Genomic DNA, 11,796 nt, shown 5'->3' on the forward strand with positions numbered 1-11,796 from the left:
AAACATCAACAGTGAAAAGTACCGCTCCTTTGGGTCCTCCTTACACATTCTACCCAAAGGCAGACATAGTCACCATTTTATCAACTTCAGACAGGGTCGCTGCATGTCACCAGTGCATATATGTTGTGTGTATGAACCTACTACACACAGTCCCTTTTATCCACATCCCCCATACTGATGTGAATGTCCCTTAACACTCCGATCTGTACCTGGCTATGTTTACTTTAAAAACACGTATTTCCACATTCACCAGAGATGAATGTTCAAGAATATTTAAAGCAGCACTATTTGTAAAAGCAAAAAATTGGAAAGAACCCAGATATCCATCAGCAGGAGAATGAGTAAATAAATTGTGGTGTATTTATACAACAGAATATTTTCCATTAATAAGCATCCACAAACTACAGCTGTAAGTAACAATGTAGACAAATCTCATAGACATTCCCCTGATAGAAAGAATTCAGACATGAAAGAGTAGATGGTTCCAACACTAATCCCTGACATCACCAGTTAGGATGGTGGTCCCCCTGGGTATGAGGGAGGTAGAGGAGAAGGGGGCTCTAGGGGACTGCAGTATTCTGACACTTGGTGTGGGTGTTGGATACCCATGTGTGTGCACTTGGTGAAAACTCATCATCCCTCATGGCTATGTAAGTATGATTTTCGTAAATAAAATTCGTACTAGAAATTTAAAAGAGCACATATCTTAGAAATTGAATTCAGACCATATGGGTTTACTTCCTTCTCTTTCCTAGCTGTGGAGACCTGTACTGTACAGATGGCCGGCACTTCCCTCTCATCACTGCCCTTCTGATGCACCGTGAGGTGGTTTCCGGCTATTTGCTGCCGGATGCTATTTTCCAAGACATTTTCTAATCACCCGTTTGAACGGAAACAGGCTGTCTTGAGCACAGAATGAATTCTGCCCTGGAGATACCAGGAGGCAGGTGGGCCTGTTTCAGACCACCGCGCAGGTGGGTAGGGCCCTGACCCGTCCTGAAGCTGCACAGGCATCCTGTGGGCAAACATACCGCCTGCACATTCGCGTCGTTGCTAATGGGTATTCCCAAGGCAGGGTGCTGTTATTTGCATTTTCTCGTTGTCATGAATGCCCAAGTGCTCTGAATATTAATGAAACCATTCATAGCCTCCTTTGCAGGCTTAAAATATTCAGCATCAAACATACTGTTTTGTTCCCATTTCAACCAAGTTTAATTTCTCTTAACCAGCTTTGTTTTTGTAAAGCCAAATTAATGTATAATTTCAGTGTTTAAATCTCAATTCTCAGCAATTCACGACAGATTGCAAGTGACTATGATTTGTCCGTTAACACCTAATGGGTTGAAATAATTTATTGCACAAACATTTCCAGGAAAACGACGCCGCTTGAGCAAAAGCAAATCAGGAAATGTTACTTGTTTATCTAATAAACTACCCTGGGGTGAGCGAGTACATTAGCATTGCACAAACTTTGTGACTTATTCATCATCACTATTTATTATTAAAACTTTATCTGTTTCAACTTAGTGAATGGCTGCCTTGGGATACACTGCTTGCAGCAACAACAAGAAAATAAAGTTTATGCAATTTGCATAATACTGTACAAAGAATATTAGCTTAGAACAATATGAATCCCTGGATCATTTGCAGCCCTTTGGTGTTTAATGTTGGTAAATATTTAAATAACAGCGTGCCTGTATAATTATAAAGATTTCTCTTTCTAATCTGCTTGTGATGCACAGCTGCTGTAAATCACCTGGATCCCATGGTTTGGCTGGGAGAACGTTAGGGGTGATGAAGAGGCACTTGTTGCTTTGGTTGGTGAGGAAGATGGTGACCTGAAAGCACAGGAGTGGGGGGGCGGTTGAGACAGGAGCTCAAGGTGCTCTTTCTTCTTCTTTACCCTTTATAGGGGCATCTCTGTTTCATACAAATTGGGTCCTGCTTAGAATACGCCTGGATTCTCTCTCATGTTGAGCTTTTTGCATATACAGAAAAGATAGAATTGAACCTCAGGATCTTTGCACATGCTGCTTTCTCTTTGGTGGTTCTCCCTTCAAATCACCTGCTTGTCCCTAATTATACCTTACTCATTGTTCTAGCCTCAGGATAAACCTCCATATCTTTCCTGACCCCCACTACCCTGCCTGGCTTGGTCTTCCTACCATGCAATTTCATGATGCCTTGCATTTCTCCTTCCAATCTTCCTTATTCAAATGTCTTTTTTCTCCTCTGGACTCTAGGCCAGAGGAGGGGAAGAATGTGTCTGTGTTGGATAGTGCTGTGGCCAGGGCGTGGCAGATGGTAAAAGCTGAATTACATTTTTGTTGTAAAGTGAACAGATGAATACCTACAGTCATCCATTTAAAGAAATGTCTACATAATCAATAATCATATGCTTTATTACCTTTCAAATTAGACAAATTAAAAAATAAATTACAACCCCTAGCATTGGTGAGAATTTAGGGACTTGAGAACTCTCAAACACTTTAGGAGAATGATTCCACAGCATGAAGCAAAAGTCCAAAAGTGATTATTTTATTTTTTGGCTCGGTGAATACATTCATGGGAATTTATACTAAAGCAGTAATTTGGGAATGTGTGAACACATTTGGTTCCAGAGATATTCATCACATTGTTGTTTAAATTTGTGAAAAATTGTAAACCTCGTAAATGGTCAACAACAGAGGATTAGCGGAGAGAGCTACAATTCACCTAAATGATGGGACAGTAGGAAGGAGCTAAAACAGTAATTCAGAAATATTTTCATGACATGGGAAGAGGTTTACGATCTATTCTGGAGGGAATAAAGTAAATACAAAGCCTTATGCAACCATGATTCCATTTTTGTAATAACATTCATATACAGAAATGACAAGAATCATGTATGTTAAAATGTTAAAGAAATTAATTACCTGTGGTGTGGTGAAATTTTTCTTTTTTTTTTTAAGATTTATTTATTTATTCATAAGAGACACAGACTGAAAGAGAGGCAGAGACACAGGCAGAAGGAGAAGCAGGCTCCCAGGGAGCCTGATGTGGGACTCGATCCCAGATCCCGGGATCAGGACCTGAGCCGAAGGCAGGCACCCAACCGGTGAGCCACCCAGGGGTCCCGAAATTTTGCTTTTAATGTATCCTTTCTGCAAAATCAAAAGCGAAATGAAAGAAATGAACCTATGCACTAAACCACTGTGTGGCTTAAGACACACAGAGGAATTAATTTAAGTGAATATACAAAACAGTCATTTGGCTGGACATCTTAGCGGAATATATGCTAAGGACAAAAAGAACATCAAATAAATCTTCTTTCCTTTCCAGTAATTATATTGTTAATTATTATATTGCTATTTCTATTTGGAAGCTACTTAAGTAAATTATAGGAAGACACAAGAAATTATGTTAATGTCATCAGTAAATAAGATATTCAGCTTAAGAGAACAAGTGAAAAATAGAAAAGAATTTGAATAATGTTTAGCAAAGCTAAATTTGAATTGGAAATAGAAGTATAGCTTCCTGATGCATGTTCTCTTAAAACAGACATTTCCTACCTCTGTCCTCCGAATAAGCCCAGAAACCAGGAGCTATCCAGTAGCAATGATGCTCCTAGCACCTGTACTGTGATTGCTCAACAAGGTTTTCCACTGAAGCCAGATCACCTTAGAGAAATGGCTGATTCCAGAAATGGAGCAGGAAATGTACAAGAAGGTACTGATCATCTTATCTCACTAAAAGAAATGAGAAGAAAAGGCTCCTGGGTCATGTCAGAAGGCCTGATGGCCTGCTTAAAGAGACTCCCCAGTCAGGGAGGGTTCACTTGGATCATAAGAATGATGACAACAGTGGATTGAAACACATCAGCTCTATTAAAACCATGCACAGAAGATGTAACAACAGCAATTGGTTTCTTCTGAAGGATGGAAGGGGACCAGCTCACTAATCTGAAAACCAGCAAATAAAGGGAAAGAATCCAGCATTTTCCTGCTTTTATTTTATACTGTACCTCAGAGTAACCAACTGGTTTACTTGAGAATTCTCTTTATATGGAAGAGTTCCCTCTCAATAATGATGACAGAAGGATAGAATCAGAGTGTCCCAATTTTTCAACCTCAAATGCAATCACTGAACCATGCAGTCACCCCCAATGACTACTGGCACCACATAAAGAGAAACCACCAGACATCTTATACCTCCTGATGGAAATAGATGACACCACTTATAGAGTTTTCTTGCCAACATACTGAACCTGAAGAGATACACATTAAATGGCACCTCAGGGAAGGGATCTGCAAAATTTAGAATATAGGAAACTCTGACATCACCAACTAAGAAACGGCAAAGAAATTAAAGAGAAGATGGACAACCTATAGACAAAGAAATTTAAGAGGTATTAGCTAACTGCAAGGGGTGGGTTTGTTTGGACCCCAATTTGAGAATAAGAGTAAGGCAACATAAAAAGAAAGAAAAAGAGGCCATCTGGGAAATTTTAATACTCATTGGATATTTAAAGCTATTAAGAAGCTATTGTTATCCATTATATGTGATGATGGTATTGTGACTGTTTTTTAAAAATGTTTATCTTTTGGAGATATGTGCTAAATTATTTCTGGCAAGAATGAGCTCACCAGAACTCATAACAGATGCAGGCTCTTCTGCACTTTCACTAATTTTGTTTAGGTCCTTGGGACCCTTTCATCTTGAAGACTCAACATGAGACTTTAATTTTAAATGCTCAGAAATGGTCTATTATTTTATTGATCCTTGCCACATCTCCATTTATTCTGTTTTTGAATTCCATAATTCCCTTAGGTTTACAAGGTAACTTAGCCTGAGTCTATGTTTCTCTTTTCTTCCCTAAATTCATCATTCCGGGATAATTTTATTACTTTGAATTAAGTGATGTTGATCCGAAGCAACTCTATCTAATGTGGGGATATGCCAGCAACTAGACAGTACAGCAGCTACATAATTTTACAATAGAAAAGACTCTTTATATGTGAAAAAAAATAATCATATTTTATGCTATAGAGAAATAGCCTGAGCAAGGAGCTTCAGAATCACTAGGAATAATATTAAGTATTTGAATCAATTACACAAAGGCAGCAAAGAATAATTCTATTTTCTTGGGTAAACTACTAATTGTGCTGAAATGTTCTCAATACTTTCATCTGCCATTGCTGGGAAATACTAATGGAATGCTTTAGAATGGGAATTTGGGAGAACTATTGGTTAACGTAGACAAAACTCTCCATGTGCACCTAAATGTAGAAGATAGGACCATGCTAATTTTAGAGTAAAGACGGTGGTTTCAGAACCCTACAGATAAGTACCTACAGATAAGTACCTCCATAGTGTCCGTAACTGTAAAACAGATTAAATTGAGTTTGTTAAAAAGGATTGCACTGAAACAGCCCAAACCACATCCCTGATCTAATTAACTTGTTTACAAAGCTTAATTGATTTATCTTCCTTAAAAGATCTTTCTGTGGACTTCCCTACAGATACTGTTCTTCTTTAAAGTCTTCCAGGTAGCTGTTACTGAAATCCAACCCCCAAAATAGACTCTTTTTTTTTTTTTTAAAGATTTATTTATTCATGAGAGACACGGAGAGAGAGGCAGAGACACAGGCAGAGAGAGAAGCAGGCTCCCTCAGGGAACCCAATGTGGGATTTGATCCTGGGACTCCAGGATCACACCCTGTGCTAAAGGCAGATGCTCAACCACTGAGCCACCCAGGCATCCCTCATTTTCCTTTTAAAAGGGAATATATTTTCTCACTGGATGGAAAAACCAGAGGCCAGCTTCTTCGGCATGGTTGACCAGATGCAGTGATATCTTCGAGAATCTCCCTCTAGTCTCTTGCCTGTTTTGTGTGCCAGCCTCATTCCCTGGCAAACTCCTTTTACCTGGTGGCACAGGAGGTCACCAGTAGCTTCAGCCACATCCTACACATCTTGCCTATGGAAAGAGCACTAGCTTTTTCTTTCTTACTTCTGTCATGTTTGTACCCTTAAATACATCACTTGGTGAGGAGTATGTTGTCCCTTTGTCAAACTTGGGTCCTCTGCGTATCTCTGGAGCCATTTATGGGTTCAACCCATAAACAGTGGAGGGTAGTTCTTTGATGGAACCACATACCTTGCTACTTGGAAAGGGGAAATGCATGCTGGGCAGGCAAATGGCACATCAGACATCTACTGCAGAATTTTAAGTAATTTTGTGCATACAACATCACTCTGTGGTATGGCCCATCTTGGTCACTTGCAGGTGAAGGGATTGGTAGCAGGGCTTACTTTGGAAGCTTATGGAAGCTTTGTTATTTTGTATTTAGGGGTAGGAGGAGGAAGGGTTTGATGAGAATGCAGGTACCAAACTCTTGATCTGGTTGGTTTCTTTCTAGGAGGATGCAAAGGCAGTCTGTCAGATATGCCTTTTCTGGCAGGCAGATCTTTAGTTTTTCTAAAGGCTTATAAAAAAGAAACCTTTTGTTCTTTGAGATTTTAGGAATGGTAAAGCAAATCCCCACTAGATATCTTCCCTGAGGGGAAGCACTTAACATCTGCTTATTTATTCTTGCTTTAGCACTGTCAAAGGTTACCATGATGGAATGGCTTTGCTGGAGAACACGAGAAATGATGCCCTAGAACTTTCTACTTGGTCAAACAAAGTCTGATACATCCATAAAGATGTGGTCAGCTACCTGGGAAAGGTGATATCTGAGTGATATTTGCAAGTAAGATGTTCAATCAAGTGTTCATACAGATGGGTAGTTTTAAGTCTAGTAAAACTAACTCCCATGTATTGAGCACTGACTGTATGCTAGATGATTCGCTGTGCACTGGGGATACAGATAGAAATAATATGAATGCCCATTGGTGCAATATAGTGATTAATAATTATAAATATATATTTGGTCTTTATTCCCTTTTTTAGTCCAGAGTTTGGAATTTCTGAGTTGAGAGTTTTAGATGTCTTTTGTTATGTTAATGAATATACTTTGCACCTAAGAAGGGGGAGTGGTGGTTGTCAGGAGAACCAACCTTCTGATTAGAGGCTTGTAAAGTTGTCTCACCCTCTGATCTCTGGGGAGGGAAGTGTGGAGGCTGAATCAATCACCATTGGCCAAAGAGTTAATGAATCATGCCTATGGAGTGAAGCCTTCATAGAAAACCCAAAGGACAGGCTTGGAGATCTGGGCTGGCAACATATGGAGCTAGGGAGAGTGGTGTGCTGACAGCATGGAAGCTCCACGCCCTTTCCCACATACCTTGCCCTAGGCAGCTCATCATTTTGGCTGTTCATTCATATCCTCTAATCCTTTTGCAATAAACTAGTAATTTAGTGAGTAAAATGTTCCTGAGTTTTATGAGCTGCTGTAGCAAATCACTTGAGCCCAAGGAGGGTGTTGCTGGAACCTCCAGTCAGTAGCCCACCCAACTGGTCAAGTTTAACAACTTGGGCTTGTGACTGGCATCTGAAGTGGGGGAGGGGAGGGCGTCACACAGGACTGAGTCCTTCACCTGGGGAACCTGATGCTGTCTCCTAGTAGATACTGTCAGAATTCAGTTGAATGATAGCTGGTGTCCTGAAGGATTGCTTAGGGATGTTTTGGGTGGAACCCTCCAACAGTGACACTGAAAATGGGTCCCAGAACACCCAAATAATTGGGCATACAAATATATGGCTCCCAATGTCTAATAGATTATGACATGCTTATAATAGGTAGGCTAGGATAATTCAAATAAACAACAGGGAACTTGATATGTTTAAACAGTCCTATTCCTAGATCAACTGATACAGTGAACTGGATAAAAATATTTGATTTTAAGACTTTTGTCCCAAAGCACTTTAGTTCTAGGAAGCATAGGTATAAATCTCTGAAATGGGTGAGTTTATTTCATCTGACGTTATGTAGCATCAGGATAGGCTCTAAATGATGGCTATTTCTGCTTGACTAGAGATCAAGGTTTGCTGATGTTTCTGCATATCTAATATGATTTCCATTTGGTATTTGGCTTGCTTATGTACAGAATACATATTCAATTGGGTTGAGAAAGACCAGACCATGGTTGTTCAAAACCCTGGGGATGTGGCTTATGCTTGTTAGCATTTAGCTGTCTCTCGTTCCTATATGCCAAGCTTACTGTCAACCTTCAACATAAAAAATCAGCATGAAAATATTTACATGGAACATAAAAATCAGCATGAAAATATTTACATGGGTGTAAAGACCATTGTCTTAACATCTACAGCTAATGTAGGGAAATCACTCCTGTAATGGATCAGAAGACCTGGGCCAATTTAAAATTCTTTATAAATGCCATTCTAATGAGCATTCCAACCACTGTGGATAACAAATTAATGTAAACATGGTCTTCCTTCTTTTTATTTACTACCTTAAATCTCAGTGGGAGGTTTTAGAATTGGTCCCTGTTACTATCACATCAGGTACACAGATTTCTTTATGTGTGGGGTGGAGATGGGGATCTAATGCAGGGGCATTTAAGCCCATCTCGACTAATGCAGGTTTCTAAATGTGTGTTTACCAAAACTAAGACAAGCTGCACTCCAGGAAGAGAGTTTTCAAGTGGTTTCAGGACTAATGTTTGGCTGCATCAGTACCACAGGATGACTCTGTGATCAAGGAAGTCTAGGGTCTTACCCAGTTCTGGAGGCTCCCAAAATATTGAAAAATAAGGGAACCTTGATTCAAGATTATAAAAATTGGGATATATATATATATATATATATATATATATATTTTATTTTGTGTTTGCCTTTATTTTTTTATAAATTTATTTTTAATTGTCATTCAATTTGTCAACATATAAATTAACACCCAGTGCTCATCCCGACAAGTGCCCCCCTCAGTGCCCATCACCCAGTCTCCCCCATCCCCCGCCCACCTTCCACCACCCTTAGTTCGTTTCCCAGAGTTAGGAGTCTGTCATGTTCTGTCTCCCTCCCTGATATTTCCCACTCATTTTTTCTCCTTTCCCCTTTATTCCCTTTCACTATTTTTTATATTCCCCAAATGAATGAGACCATATAATGTTTGTCCTTCTCCGACTGACTTATTTCACTCAGCATAATACCCTCCAGTTCCATCCACGTCGAAGCAAATGGTGGGTATTTGTCGTTTCTAAGGCTGAGGAATATACCATTGTATACATAAACCACATCTTCTTTATCCATCATCTTTCAATGGACACCGAGGCTCCTTCCACAGTTTGGCTATTGTGGACATTGCTGCTGTGAACATCGGGGTGCAGGTATCCCGGTGTTTCATAGCATCTGTATCTTTGGGGTAAATGCCCAGCAGTGCAATTGCTGGGTCGTAGGGCAGGTCTATTTTTAACTCTTTGAGGAACCTCCACACAGTTTTCCAGAGTGGCTGCACCAGATCACATTCCCACCAACAGTGCAGGAGGGTTCCCTTTCTCCACATCCTCTCCAGCATTTGTGGTTTCCTGCTGTGTTAATTTTCCCCATTCTCACTGGTGTGAGGTGGTATCTCATTGTGGTTTTGATTTGTATTTAAAAATTGGGATATATTTTAAATATTTGCATTGAACTTGGCTTTTTTTCATAACAAAGTGCAATGGCTACAGGTGATCTTCCTTGATCATGTATCCAGCAATTACTGGCTTGGACATTTGTGAATGTGAGGCTGATACCATGAGAAGCAGAAGCACAGAGAGAGAAGAGCTGGGTGCTTGAGTCCCTAACAGAGCCACTGAGTCACACCTCCCTTGAAATCTGGTAGATACCCTGCTACCAAATCTTTACAGTTAAGCCAATAGATTCTTTTATATTCTAAGTCAGGGCAAGTTGGGTGTTGGCTTGGAGCTGAAATTATCCTCACCAATACAGACCTGAGTCTGCCCACTGCCCCTACCCTTTATCACTCAGCTCACACACAATGGTAAGCCTGTCTTTATTTAATTGAGAAATTAATTATAGGTGGAGGTCTGTTGCATAGTACGTGATTATTTTGTTCTCTGTAACCGTAAACACATTTGACAAGTCCTCTTACTGACTTGACTAAAGGGATGGATTGCTGATATGACATAATTCTAGCTATTAGCTGTCAATCCTTTCATCCTTAAAGAGACTGTTTTCTCTCTTCTTTATGTTGATTTGACAATTTATACAGCTTGAAATGTTTTCACATGCATTATCTCATCTCATCATAAAGCCATGCTTAGGGCTTATAGAATAGGCATTTCCTGCTTTTTCAGAGAAGGAAGCTGAGACAGGAACCTGCCCTAGGCCAGTGTGAGAATAGGGTCCCAGGCTCCCCCAGGAAGGGCCTGTGTGCTCTCCCTGGCTCCTTATGGGTTGACCAATCCAATTAGTATCTATGCATTGGACTGTAAGTAACAGAACACAGTGACTCAGGCCAACCTAAACAAGGACATTTATGATGCTGTGCAGTTGAAATCCAGAGACAAAATGGGACCTGAGCACAGGCACCAGGAGCCTTTATCTGCATCTCTGAGCTCCCTTCCTCTCTGGGTGTAGGCTTCATCCTCAACTGGACAGTGGCATGGCTGTAGCTGCTCAGGCATCACACCCAGATACAACAATGTCTGAAAGAAAAGGGGCTTTCTCCTGTCCTTTTTCTTGGGATTGTGGAAAGCTCTCCTACATAATACCACCAGCAAACATTTCCATTTTGTCCAGCACTGGGTCCACACCCACTCTTCAACCAGCCATTGGAAGGGGAAGGGGTGTCCATGATCTGCTTAGAACAATCAGCAGACCACAACTGAATGTTAAATAGTGAGCCACAGTAACTACCACTGCATCGATTTAAAATAAAATGATTCAGGGGGCCCTGGGTGGCTCAGTCAGCCAAGAGGCCAGCTCTTGATTTCTGTTCAGGTCATGATCTCAGGGTGGTGAGATCGAGCTCCACATCAGGCTGTGTTCAGTGCAGAGTCTGCTTGAGATTCTCTCCTTCTCCGTCTACACCCCCCACCTCATATGCTCCCTCTCAAATAAATAGATAAAATCTTTAAAAAAGTAAAATGATTTAAAGCATATAGTAGTTCAAGAGAATTGGCCTGGGGTTTGGTGGGTTGTTGTTATTATGTTCCCCATTTGCTCATGCCTCCCTGTATCCATGCAGGTGGGTAGCCCCCTTCCACACCAACTCATAGCTTGGTTACAGGGCTCATTCTAATCAATGAGGAAACAGTGCATATTACACAAGGGGTTTGGCTTCTGGTTGCTCTTAGGACCTGTGTGACAGAGTAAACTTTCTTGTCCCCAAATTCATAGGTTGAAGCCCTAGTCCCCAATGTGACTATATTTGGGGATAGGGCCTTTAAAAAGGCACTTACAGTTAAATAAGGTCTTAAGGGTGGGGTCCTGATCCAATAGGGATGGAGTGTTTAGAAGAAGAGAAGGTGCCAGAAGGAATACATTCTCTGTGTGCAGGAGGACACAGCAAGAAGGCAACCGTCTCCAAGCCAGAACTCGGGGTCTCACCAGAAAGCAACCTTGCCAGAAGGCTGATCTTGGGACTTCCAGCCTTCAGAACACGAGAGAACGTTTCTATTGCTGAAGTCACCCAGTTTGTGGTATTCTGAATAGGAACCCCCTAACAGTCATGACAGGAACAAGCCAGACCTAGTCTTCTGGATGAAGAAAGACACAGCAGGCAGGTGAGTTCAGCCACTGGCCACCAAGTGACCCCAGATGCATGAATGAGTCCAGCAGGTGAGACCAGTACAAGAGCTACATAGCTCAGTCCAACCCAAATTGCTGACCCACAGAATCCAAAGCCA

The sequence above is a fragment of the Canis lupus genome, chromosome 24, assembly GCF_003254725.2.
Source record: "Canis lupus dingo isolate Sandy chromosome 24, ASM325472v2, whole genome shotgun sequence".
In the NCBI taxonomy this organism is placed as follows: Eukaryota; Metazoa; Chordata; class Mammalia; order Carnivora; family Canidae; genus Canis; species Canis lupus.